An 11,476-nucleotide genomic window follows, 5' to 3' on the forward strand; every position below is an offset into this window, starting at 1 on the left:
TAATAGCATTATCAAGTATTAATATTATTAAAATTGCCTTATCAGCGCCCAGTTTTTAGTATATGTTATTAATTGACTACAAACGTAGCTAGTTAACAGGCCAGTACTTTCGGAAAGGCAATGGCATTGTTTAATTGAAAATGCCTTGACCCTGAGACCTTTCTTCGGTGTTGATGGAATTTAATTTTATCCAAATATTCCTTCTATTTTTGCCCACCTAAGGGAAACCATAAGCTTCGAAATGTTGGTTAGCAGTCACAAAACACTTACATTTAATCAGCGATATTTTAACCAGATCACAGAAGTCGCGGGTTGAATCCCCGTATCTCGATAAATTACAATCAAGCCCGATATTCTCGTAATTATCAATCAACGAAAAAACATTTTCGCTAGTAGGCGTGGAACGCGTGAAATAAAACAAATGAAGCCGCGCGCGCGGGACCACCCACTCCGATCAGGCAACCCTCGACGCAATCGTAGAAATTCACCCCGCACTGGTGTCATAACGGTCAAATTGGGTTTAACTCTCGAGATGATCACGACGATACCGGGATTTTTTCCTTCGCCCAAAACGATTGACTAATGGTGGCGGTTGTAAATTAAGTTGTAGTTAAGGACGGCCGTCTTCGTTTTTTAATTAATCCCGATTTTTTTTGGCCGCTTCGGCGCGCGAGATGCGTATCTGGGGTTGTTTTGATTAATGATTTTGGAAGCGGACAAAAATGCGCGATATTGTGATGATTTTTTCCCCCCAAAAAAGACCATCCGGGAATTTATCTACTCATTTAATTAAAAATGGAGAATTCAGATTGGTTTGAAAACACAATAATGTTGATCTCAGTCCTATCTTTGCGTAGGCAAAGATAGGAAACTCCAAAAGAATCCAAAATTATAACGTTTCATACACAACTCTCGCTATTCTCCACCAATTTCTAAAAGAATATATTATATAGAGGGTGTCCAAATAGTTTGCGAAAGAAATATTTAATTTAAGATTATTTTCAAATACACTGGGCGATTCATAAATATATTTGGAACCAAAGTTGTATTTTTGAAATGGAACATTCCGTACATTACTGCATTTTATACTTAGCATACAATTATACGGGCTTTTTTTTATCAAGAATGTGTTTGACACATATATATTTTTTACGCCATTCCCGACATCTGTAATTTTATTATGCCAACAATTTCATAAAGTATTACAGTCATTTATCCTATACTTGTCTTGGGGTTAGCTCGAATCGTTTCCGCAGGGTGAGTCAGAATGAAAAATATTAATTTTCGTGAAAAAATCCTGTGTATTATAATTCCAATAATTACTCCTCTTAATGTACTTTCAATTTTATTAAGCATCAGAAAACATCACAATAAGCAAAGAAAAATAAAAAATAAAACTTGAAATGTTTAGATTTGTGAAAGAAATGTTTCCTTTCTTTCCATGAATTGAACTATTAAATAACATTCTAAGTACTGATGAGCGCTTGCACACTAAGCCCATCAAATTGCGATCACGATGGCTAGGAAGTGGTGATCCGATTAGATGGCCACCTAGATTTCCTGATCGAACAAATATAGACTATTTTCTGTGTGGTATGTTAAAAACCAGGTGTACCCACAACAAAAGAGGTCATGAAACATGGGATAAAATATGTCTTTCAAAGTGTTAGTCATGAAATTCTGTCGAATCCTGTCCAATCGTTTAAAAACCGTATTGGAGCGTCTATCGAAATCGATGGGAGACATTCTTAAAGAAATGTCCGTCTCAAGCCCTTTTCAGCCATATAGATAAGGCCATATGGTTTCATTTTAGTTCATTTAGCAATTTAAAGTGTACCAAAATTATGAAAAGTATATGACAAAGTGTTACATTTTGTCAAACAAAAACGCGAAGACAGCCAACGAACTTTATTTGAATACATATCCAGAGCACCAACCAGACTATTTCTAACGTTGAAGGCAAGGCAAAATCAAAACCACTTAAATAAAGAACGGGAAATCCCGGAATTGAATATAATTTTAGAGGTATTGGAAAATCAAGCGTATCCTCACGGGCACTAGCTGACTAAACAAATGCTAGAAAAACTAAAGTTGACTACTTTAAAAAAACATAAATTTAGCCATATCGTACCAGCAAATTCCACCAATTACATGAACGGGATGGCGATAGAATACAATTTTTGCAATTTGTTTATCGGAAAATGCAATGAAAACATGCAATTTTCCATTGTCCATTGTTTGATGTGATGAAGCGAGAATTGACTGTTCCTGAACATTTAACAAATACAATTCTTATCGCTGGAGCACAGAAAATCTTCATGCTGTAGTGTGTAGTGTATTAAAATCAGCAGGGTCGCTTTGGATTCAATGTATGGGTAGCAATTTTCCAGGTAGATTTGTGGGATTTTATTTTTCTTATGTAAATCTTTCAGCGGATAGTTATATAAATATTTTTTGAACATTTTTGGAAGACTGGAGATTAATTCTTGGAATTATGCAAAAGTTCAATTTTAATATTTCTTGTGTTTTGTTTGCTATGTTAAAATAACTATAATTTTGTGATCCATATAATCGAAATATTGAAATTAAATATTAAAAATAATATCGAAAATGTTTTTTAATTAAGTTATTTTAAATTGGATTTATCTTTTTAAAGTTCCGATATTTATTAAATTATTTTAAAGGTTTTTATGTGACGTCTCTTTGAACATATTATGCACGGCCTACTAAGATATAAACGAAAATGTCCTATATTTCCGCCTTTTTCCATCACAGATACTAACAAATCTATATGGCTGAAAAGGACTCGACAGGGACATTTTTTTAAGACCATATCCATATATAATAAGAAAATTTTATAAAGTTTAGATTTTTTTATCAAATTATTTATTTCCACATGACAATGGTTTCGACAACATCTTGTCTTTATCAAATGTAGTGTTGTCTGAATCTGAAACTGAACTTCTATTTTGTTAAATGGATTTTCATTAAGTAAAAGCCACCTCAGTTCAAAGTTGTATATATTTATTAGAAAACTGTAGAAAAAATCTGAGTAAGCCACTGCATTCCCTTTAATGAACTGCTCTGAAGATGTTTTTATCCGTATCCAATGTTTCATAAGTTATGGGCAATTTTCAAAAGGCCCGAAAATTGAAAAACGAACTATATCTAGGTTGGTAGTGAAGATATCGCCATGCGGATTTAACCATTAAAGGTTTCTCAAAAACTGAACCCTTGACATGCAGGTCGATTTTGCCGTATCTAGTTCATAAATAGGTTGTTCCTGCTATCGGAAAAATGGAAAGTTCAGAAAACAGAAAGAAAGAAAAAATATATCTCCTCATGAGTCAGAACTGGGTCTTTTGGTTGATACTGTAAAACAGGGGTTTGAAATGTCCATGACAGAAATACCTCCACACGAATTGCGTTTTTCTCCCAACTGTATGCACAGGTGTCGCCAGCAGTAATTTTCATAACCTCGTGCGTTTTATCTAATTTGCTTTCAACTTCAAAACCATTTTCATATTCAGCAGGCTCTGCACAGGGAATACAGGAGCATCGATAACAAAATACCAGACATATATCAGGAGAAAAAACCAATGAAGACTTAATTTATATTTTTTTTAGTTTGGTTAGAGTAAGCGGTTTCAATTACAAGAAAATTGCCTGCTAAAAAGGCAAGCACTTTTTCTAATTACGTTTTAAGTTCATTGAGAAATCCTGAGATCGACTAGTATAAATAAAGAAAACAGTATATTATGTAACAAGTGGGGTAAACGGCATTTGAGTCACGAGTTTTGGTTAGGGTACGGGTTTGCAAAACAACACGAATACATTCACTGATATGACCATCAGAATTGACAAACAACAAAATTCAAGCCATGCGGTAAAATTTCCGAAAACATCCGATTGCTCCCAAACCCGTGCGGAAATATCACGGAAAAGTCCGAAGTGGCTCGGAAACAACACTGACTTGGTAAAATGACTTCCGGATGCTAGGTCGGTATAAAATTGGGTATTTTACAGAAGGGAGTATCAATAGATATATAATCTAATTAGCTACGTTAATTACCTGTAGTTTTGCATGTTAGATATTCGGTTAATTTGTAGTACCCTGTATTTTTTATAGAGATATTCGTAATTTTTGCTTAGCTGTGTTCTAATTTTAAGTTACTAAAATTTATATCTAAATAAAATAAAAAATATAACAACTATTTTGTAAAAATTGGAGGAGTTGCTTTAATATGGTTATAATATTATTTTTTGTATCAATTTTTTTCATTTTTTATCATTAACAATTAAAAACGACATAATTTCATTGTCCACATAACAAGTTTAACTTTAGTACCGCCAATTTTGCCAAATTGACCGCAGCGCGGCGTCAACGAATTAGCGACGGCCATTAGTAACGCCTCGTTTCGAGATTTATAAAAAAAAAGCCGAAAACGCGTTAAAAATTCGTGAGGTTAAAAAAGCATACGTCACGATTTCGAGGCGCTAAACAAACACCACACCGGGGCGTGGTTCCGATTGGTTACGAGTTATTGTTCATATACGCCATCAGAAGAGGTCGGCATGAAATCAATTATTGCGATGCCGCTCGAATTCAACTCTCAAAATTGGACGATGACTTCGGGGGTGTCAGATTTTAACTAGCCTCTTGAAATGACTCCTCCTCCTTTTGCTATACTAGCCAACTAGTCATAGACGTAACTGCGGGTACTTGGTGGTAGAGGTACGTTTGATTATAGATAAATTATTTAAAAAAAAAATGAAGGAAATTAAAATCTTGGCGATCATGTCGTTAGAATCTCAAAAAAGGCAATTTCATGAAGAGTAAAGACATTCCATTTTCTCCCCAACAAACAAGCAATTCTCAAATTGCAAAACGACATTACCCCAGGTGAGTAGACCGCACGGGTTAGAATCTCGTCCTGGAAGGAATAAAATATCCATCAAGGCAAAACTATATAATCGTTCATAAGCATTGACCAAAAACCAGGTTAATATTTTCATTATTTGATTTACTATTCCGGCCTCATATGCGGCCCCCATGTAGCCAAATATCATTTAGTAGTATTTCTTGTTACAATAACATTAAAATATCACCCAGTACCTCGCTTTCTCGGGCAGTATGTAATATTAAGGTCTTGGTATATTTTAATTTAATCAAATTAATTTAACAATCTACTACATACGTCCTGCCGCAGGAAACGAGTTTTATGAGTCATCGTTTCTAACAACTCCATGCGCCGGGTACAAAAGGACTAGTAAAAACTGGCTTAACCAAAAAAAAAACTAGTATATTGTGTAACTAATAATGTATTAAATTAGTATACTAATACTATACGCGTCCCGAATCTTATTTTCCATATCTTATGGTGTTGTAAGGAGATTGATATCATAAACACGATCGTTAACATATCCCACAATAAGAAATCTAGTGTCAGTATATGAAATAGTTAATAAAATTTGCAGGTTTAGAAAGATCTATATGACATAGCAAATTTGTTAAATGACCATTTTCTACTATAGGGCAAAAATTAGCAAATAAAATCAGAACCACAAACATTGACTTCTCAGAAAATTGTAATATCAGAGGCTCGATATTTATTGAACAAACGCATATTGGTGAGATTGAAAAAAATATTACCGAACTGAAGAATAAAACTACGTCTGGAGAAGGTTATAACAAAAAAAAAACAATATACAATATTAATATTTTCCAAAACAAAGTAAACAGATAGCGCAAACTCGGCGCAGTCTAGCTTTAAATAGCTACTCTACTGAACTATTTATATAATTAATAAATTAGGCACTATTTATTGAAATAAAAAATGGATGAACAACAAATAAAATATGAAAAATACCTGCAAAATCGGAAGAACAACATAACTCTACTACATACTACAGAAAATGCAATTGAAGATAAAGAATTTGATAACTCAATATAATTCCTTTTGCTAATAACATAATTAGTAACACATTATTAGAAAAACTGCATTTGTAACAAATGATCTTTGTAACTTTTTTTTAAATGAATATAAATTTAAGTTACCGATTTCCTGGACAAATAATTATAAACACGAATTGCAAGGTACTCTGATGATGTGGCATCGTTAGTCTGTACCTGTATTTTACATTCACAGAGTGAATAGTACTAGGAGTAAGCCGCTCTCTCAGCAAAGTGGGTGAATCGAGGTTATGGATAATTTTCATAACGAATGTGTTGAAATGAAGAGCTCTTTTTTGTTCCATTTTAAGCCAATTAAGTTGACGATATGCAGCAGATACATGGTCATATTTTCGAAGACCCATAATAAAACGAACACAAGCATTCTGCAACATTGGAATACGGCACTTACACTCGTTATCGATAAAAAAAAACCATACACTACATCACAGTAGTTAAAATGTGTGAGAACAAGTGACTCACATAATTGTTTCCTTATTCTAAAATTTAAAATATTCGTGTTACTATATAAGATTTTTAGTAAGAAATATGCCTTTTGAAAGATATTTTTTAAATATTTACGAAATCTTAGATCACAATCTATGATCTCCCCCAAATTTTTTGCTGAATCGACAACGGAAAGTTTAATATTATCTAACATTAGATTAATATTTTGTTTAAGTGGGTTAACTTTATTTTTATTTCCAAATATTATTAAATGAGATTTGATGGGTTTAGGTTTAAATTATGGGCTCGAGAAAGTTCACTAATCCTGTAAAGATCTTGATTTATAAATACCTCTGCATCCATGCTACTATTAAAATCAAAACAGCAATACAATTGAGTATCGTCGGCATGCCTGAACTTCGCAAAAATTTAAAGATTTTAAAATTTCAGAAGTGTAAATCAAAAAAATAACGGCCCTGAAATGGAACCTCGCGGCACCCCAGAGAAAATTTCAATTTCTTTCGAATATCTGCTATCACAGTAAATTTTCTGACATTGATTTGAAAAATACGATTTAATCAGCGCGCGTGAATTAGAGGAAAAACCATAGAAATTCAGATTGGAAATCAATAGGACATGGTTCACCGTATCGAATGCCTTCCAAAAATCCAAAAGTATTCAGGCACTCATTAGTTTTTTGTCAGTGGCTCGGACAATATCATCAATGACACTTATAAGAGCATTCGCAGTACTTGACTTGGGTTTAAACCCGCACTGACCTTCCGGTACTATTCTATTATCCATTATATAGGTATACACTACACTTTAAATGGGCTATTGTTAGTACAATGCATAAGGCAGGTTTTCCAATGCTGGCAGTTAATTATTGTTCCATAACTTTTCTATCAAATGTTATAAAAATTAGATTTCACACAAACAACTTATTTCTAACAATCAGTACTGTTTTACATGCAATTAAGGTACAGTTGATGCGATTGCTTTATTATTGGGAAGAATGCGTAGCTGTTTGGATAGAGGACGTCCATGCAGTTTTTATAAATCTGGACATGGTCTTGGAAGCAGTAAGTCATAGGTTATTAATAAACAAATTAGAATCAATTGGTGTCAGGGGTCATGCACTGGATCTATTCACGAGCTACCTCCATAACAGAAAACAATCAGAATTAAGAACTACGCTGTCAATTGTACCACAGGGAATAGTCTTAGGTTCCATTTTCTCCCATATCTTCATTTGCGGATGATACAGTTCTAATGATGGAATAATGTGGAATTGCTAATTAAGACAGACCTTTTGCGCAATAACCAACTGGTTTGACGAACACTTACTTATCATAGATTTGCAAAAAACTGTGTTTAATAACCCCTTTATATTGGGACAATATTGAGGTTTAATTGACACAGAGATCTAAATTTTGGCAAATAGAAAAAAAAACAGTGTGAAATAACTTGGCATACTATTGGACAGCGACCTGAAATCGGACATTCATAAAAAAAGCCAGTTAAAAAATACGATACATATATATTTTTAAGCAAACGAGACAAATCCTTTAGGTTGGTCCAGTCACTATACATCATACAATCACACACATACTATACAGCATTATTGGCTGGGGCGGTGCATATAAAAGTAATCTCAAATCATTAGACGTTATTCAGAAAAGAGTTATAACATAACATCTAAAGGGTTCGGCTATTAAATGTTTAATTGGTTAGTGGAAAATTGTTCCAGTCATGGATTAAAAGCAAGCAACTTATTTATATAATAAAGGGTGTTTTTTTTATTTCCATTTCATTTATCTGGGTCTTCTTTTGGATCGCATGGTATTTTTATAGTAATGGGTGTTTTTTTTCGATGTATAGAACTTTAAGTTGGCATTACTGTTCAAGATGGCGATCAAATTAACAGCTGTCAAGTGATTTATTCTCAGTTTTGTTTGGCAATTCATCATGAATAGACTCACGCCTGAACAACGCTTGCAAATGGGCCCAAAATGATATTGCCGTTGTTCTCGATTTTCATAAGCGAATTTTGTTTAGCGATGAAGCGCAATTCTGGTTGAATGGCTACGTCAACAAATAAAACTGCCGCATTTGGAGCGAAGCTAATCCTCAAGTGTATGTCGAAACACCGTTACATCCAGAAAAACTGACTGTTTGGTGCGCTTTATGGGCTGGTGGAATCATTGGTCCGTACTTCTTCAAAAACGATGATGGCCAGAACATTACAATCAATGGTGATCGGTATAGAGCTATGATTATTAACTCTTTCATTCCTGAATTGAATAACCATGATGTCCAGGAGATGTGGTTTCAACAAGACCGCGCAACATGTCACACAGCTCGTGCCACAATCGATTTATTGAAATACATGTTTGGTGACCGCCTAATTTCACGTTTTGGACCTGAGAATTGACCTTCAAGATTTTGTTATTTAACACCGCTAGACTATTTTCTGTGGGGCTATGTAAAGTCATTGGTCTATGCAGATAAGCCACAAAAGCTTGACCATTTGAAAGACAACATTCGCCGTGTTATTGCCGATATACGGCCACAAATGTTGGAAAAAGTCGTCGAAAATTCGACGTCCAGATTGAACTACATCCGCGCCAGCCGTAGGGGTCATATGCCAGAAATCATATTTAAAATGTAATGCCACAAGATTATCTTTCGGATAAATAAAATTCATGTCAATCGAATAATAAATTAAAAAAAAAAACATCCCTTATTAATATTATTCTGGATCCACTTCCCTTCTGTTGGTTAGTTTATTTTTGTAGGTTAGGATTATATATTTTATTTTGTCTGGGTTATTTGTAATATAAATAAGGTATCAGACGAGTTCCGTAACTTAAGCTTAACTAAGTGTTATAAATTCTATCACAAATGTTGTTATGAAAATGTCTTACTTTTTTGTTTATTCCAAATTCAAATTTAAATTTAATACACGAATACACTAAAGCGTCATGTACTCAGTAGAACCTAGCGTTATGTCAAGGTAAAAGATTATATCTTATGGACAATAAAAAATTTATTATTAACATTATTTGATTTTTCAATTTAATATGATCCAAATATATTCGTTTATTTTGAGCACCTTGTAGCATCTAATTCAAATTCCGTTGCATATATCTTTTCCGTCATCTTCGAATATTGCTAATTTCAAATATGAATGATCACCTTTATTCTATTTTTTTGTAATTGAAAAAATCAGTATTGTTTTAGAAAAATTAAAATATTGTAAAACCTATTGGGTTTAGGTGTGCATTATTATTAATAAATTGTGCTGAAAAATTTTAAATGTAATTGGAAACAAAAAAAAATTAAATTTTTAAAGTAAAACTTAAAACTTACCATTTTCTCATAAACTATCGTTGAATCGCCCTGTACATATATTTTGTGGATAAATTATTGAACTGTAAGGTTGTACTTAAAAAGAAATGAATTTTTACTGTTACTATTTCTCCAGGACTTCTAATAGGACATCCAACGTGAAAAATTAAGGACCTGTCATAATTTAGTATTTATAAGTTTCATTAAAAAGGCTGTTTTAGAGTTTTAGACTAAAATTCGTCCAAAATTAAATAACTTCTGCTCCGGACACCCGGATCATTAAACCGTGTCGATTTTTCGAACGGTCAAAAATTTTCAATTCACATTTCTAATGTCAGCGATTTTTCACACCCTCACGCATCGGTCGTGATCGATCAAAGGCCTTGTTAAAACTTACCCCTTTACTTATTAACTCGTTAATGTGGTCAATGGGGCGTGGAGAATTTTTATTAAAAACTAATAACCATCGCGGAGGGATGATATTCAATTTTCAGTTTTAAACCTTTCTAGGGGCATAGGTATACGTTTCCTGTAATTAGTTGGCATATATTTTTTAAATGCACCAAAACTTGTAAAGAACGCTGTATATCATTCTCCAAAAACTTATGCCAATGCTATTGGTAATGGTAATTTGCTTTTAATGAAAAGTATATGTGCTTGAAAGTTTTATCCATGGTAAGAAGCTAGCGCATATGCGTCACAGATTTTATGAGACACATTTTAATATCTATAAATATAAAATTAAAATCAAAATGTGGGAAGAAATAGGCGAACAAATCATTACATTGGAAATTAGGAAGAATGGTCAGAATATATTCAGAATATAATTAATATAATTGCAACACAATGTTGAATACAATCGCCTGCAAAGAAATTTCCATTCTTACTTTACAGAAGATATTCCCCCGACTTTCTTTGCCTCTTGTTGTGTGTTGTTGATAGCTATAGGAAAACCTTAAAAAATATCAAATATGCATAATATTTGTATAATATTTTAACATATGTTCATAAAAATAAATCGAAGTGGCAAATTAGTAGAGCTTTCCATTATTGTATTACAACAAATTTAAATTCAGTATCTGCATTGTGTTCTGCATTTATATATATGTAGTCACATAATCATGAATATTTTTAAGCAATCACAATTTTTTGCTGGATTTGGTCTCTACAGGAGTTAAAAGATATTTCAAGCAATTTATATCTAACACACATTGTATTCTGTGTCAGAATATCTGGATGTCGTTGAATAATGGTATATTATGCAACAATTGCGGTAAACGGAATTTGACTCGCGCGTTTATTTGACATGTGCGGAGCGCAGCGGAGCGAGTGTTTAATAAACGAGTGACTTAAAAAGTTTACCGAACGTGTTGCATACTATACTTTTTCTACGACCGTTAGTTTTTGGGTACATTTTCGCAAAGCAACACGAATACATTCACTGACATGACATGGCGTGGGAAATATCTCCGAAAACATCCGATTGCTCCTAAACCCGCGACGTAAAATCCCGGAAATGTCCGAAGTGGCTCGGATCCATGGGAAGCGAAACTGACGTGGTAAAGTGACGCTTCCAGCACGCACAAAAAACAAAATAACGTTGCCTCGTTTATATTGTTCCATGCTACTTTTGTGTAGTTCTCGGAACTCAACAAATATCTATCTATACTTTTTCAGTTTTAAGATAAAAAGTTTAAATTTTATTCTTTTGACATATTTTTGTTA

The sequence above is a fragment of the Cylas formicarius genome, unplaced genomic scaffold (assembly GCF_029955315.1).
Source record: "Cylas formicarius isolate icCylForm1 unplaced genomic scaffold, icCylForm1.1 PGA_scaffold_5__7_contigs__length_24384050, whole genome shotgun sequence".
Lineage (NCBI taxonomy): Eukaryota > Metazoa > Arthropoda > Insecta > Coleoptera > Brentidae > Cylas > Cylas formicarius.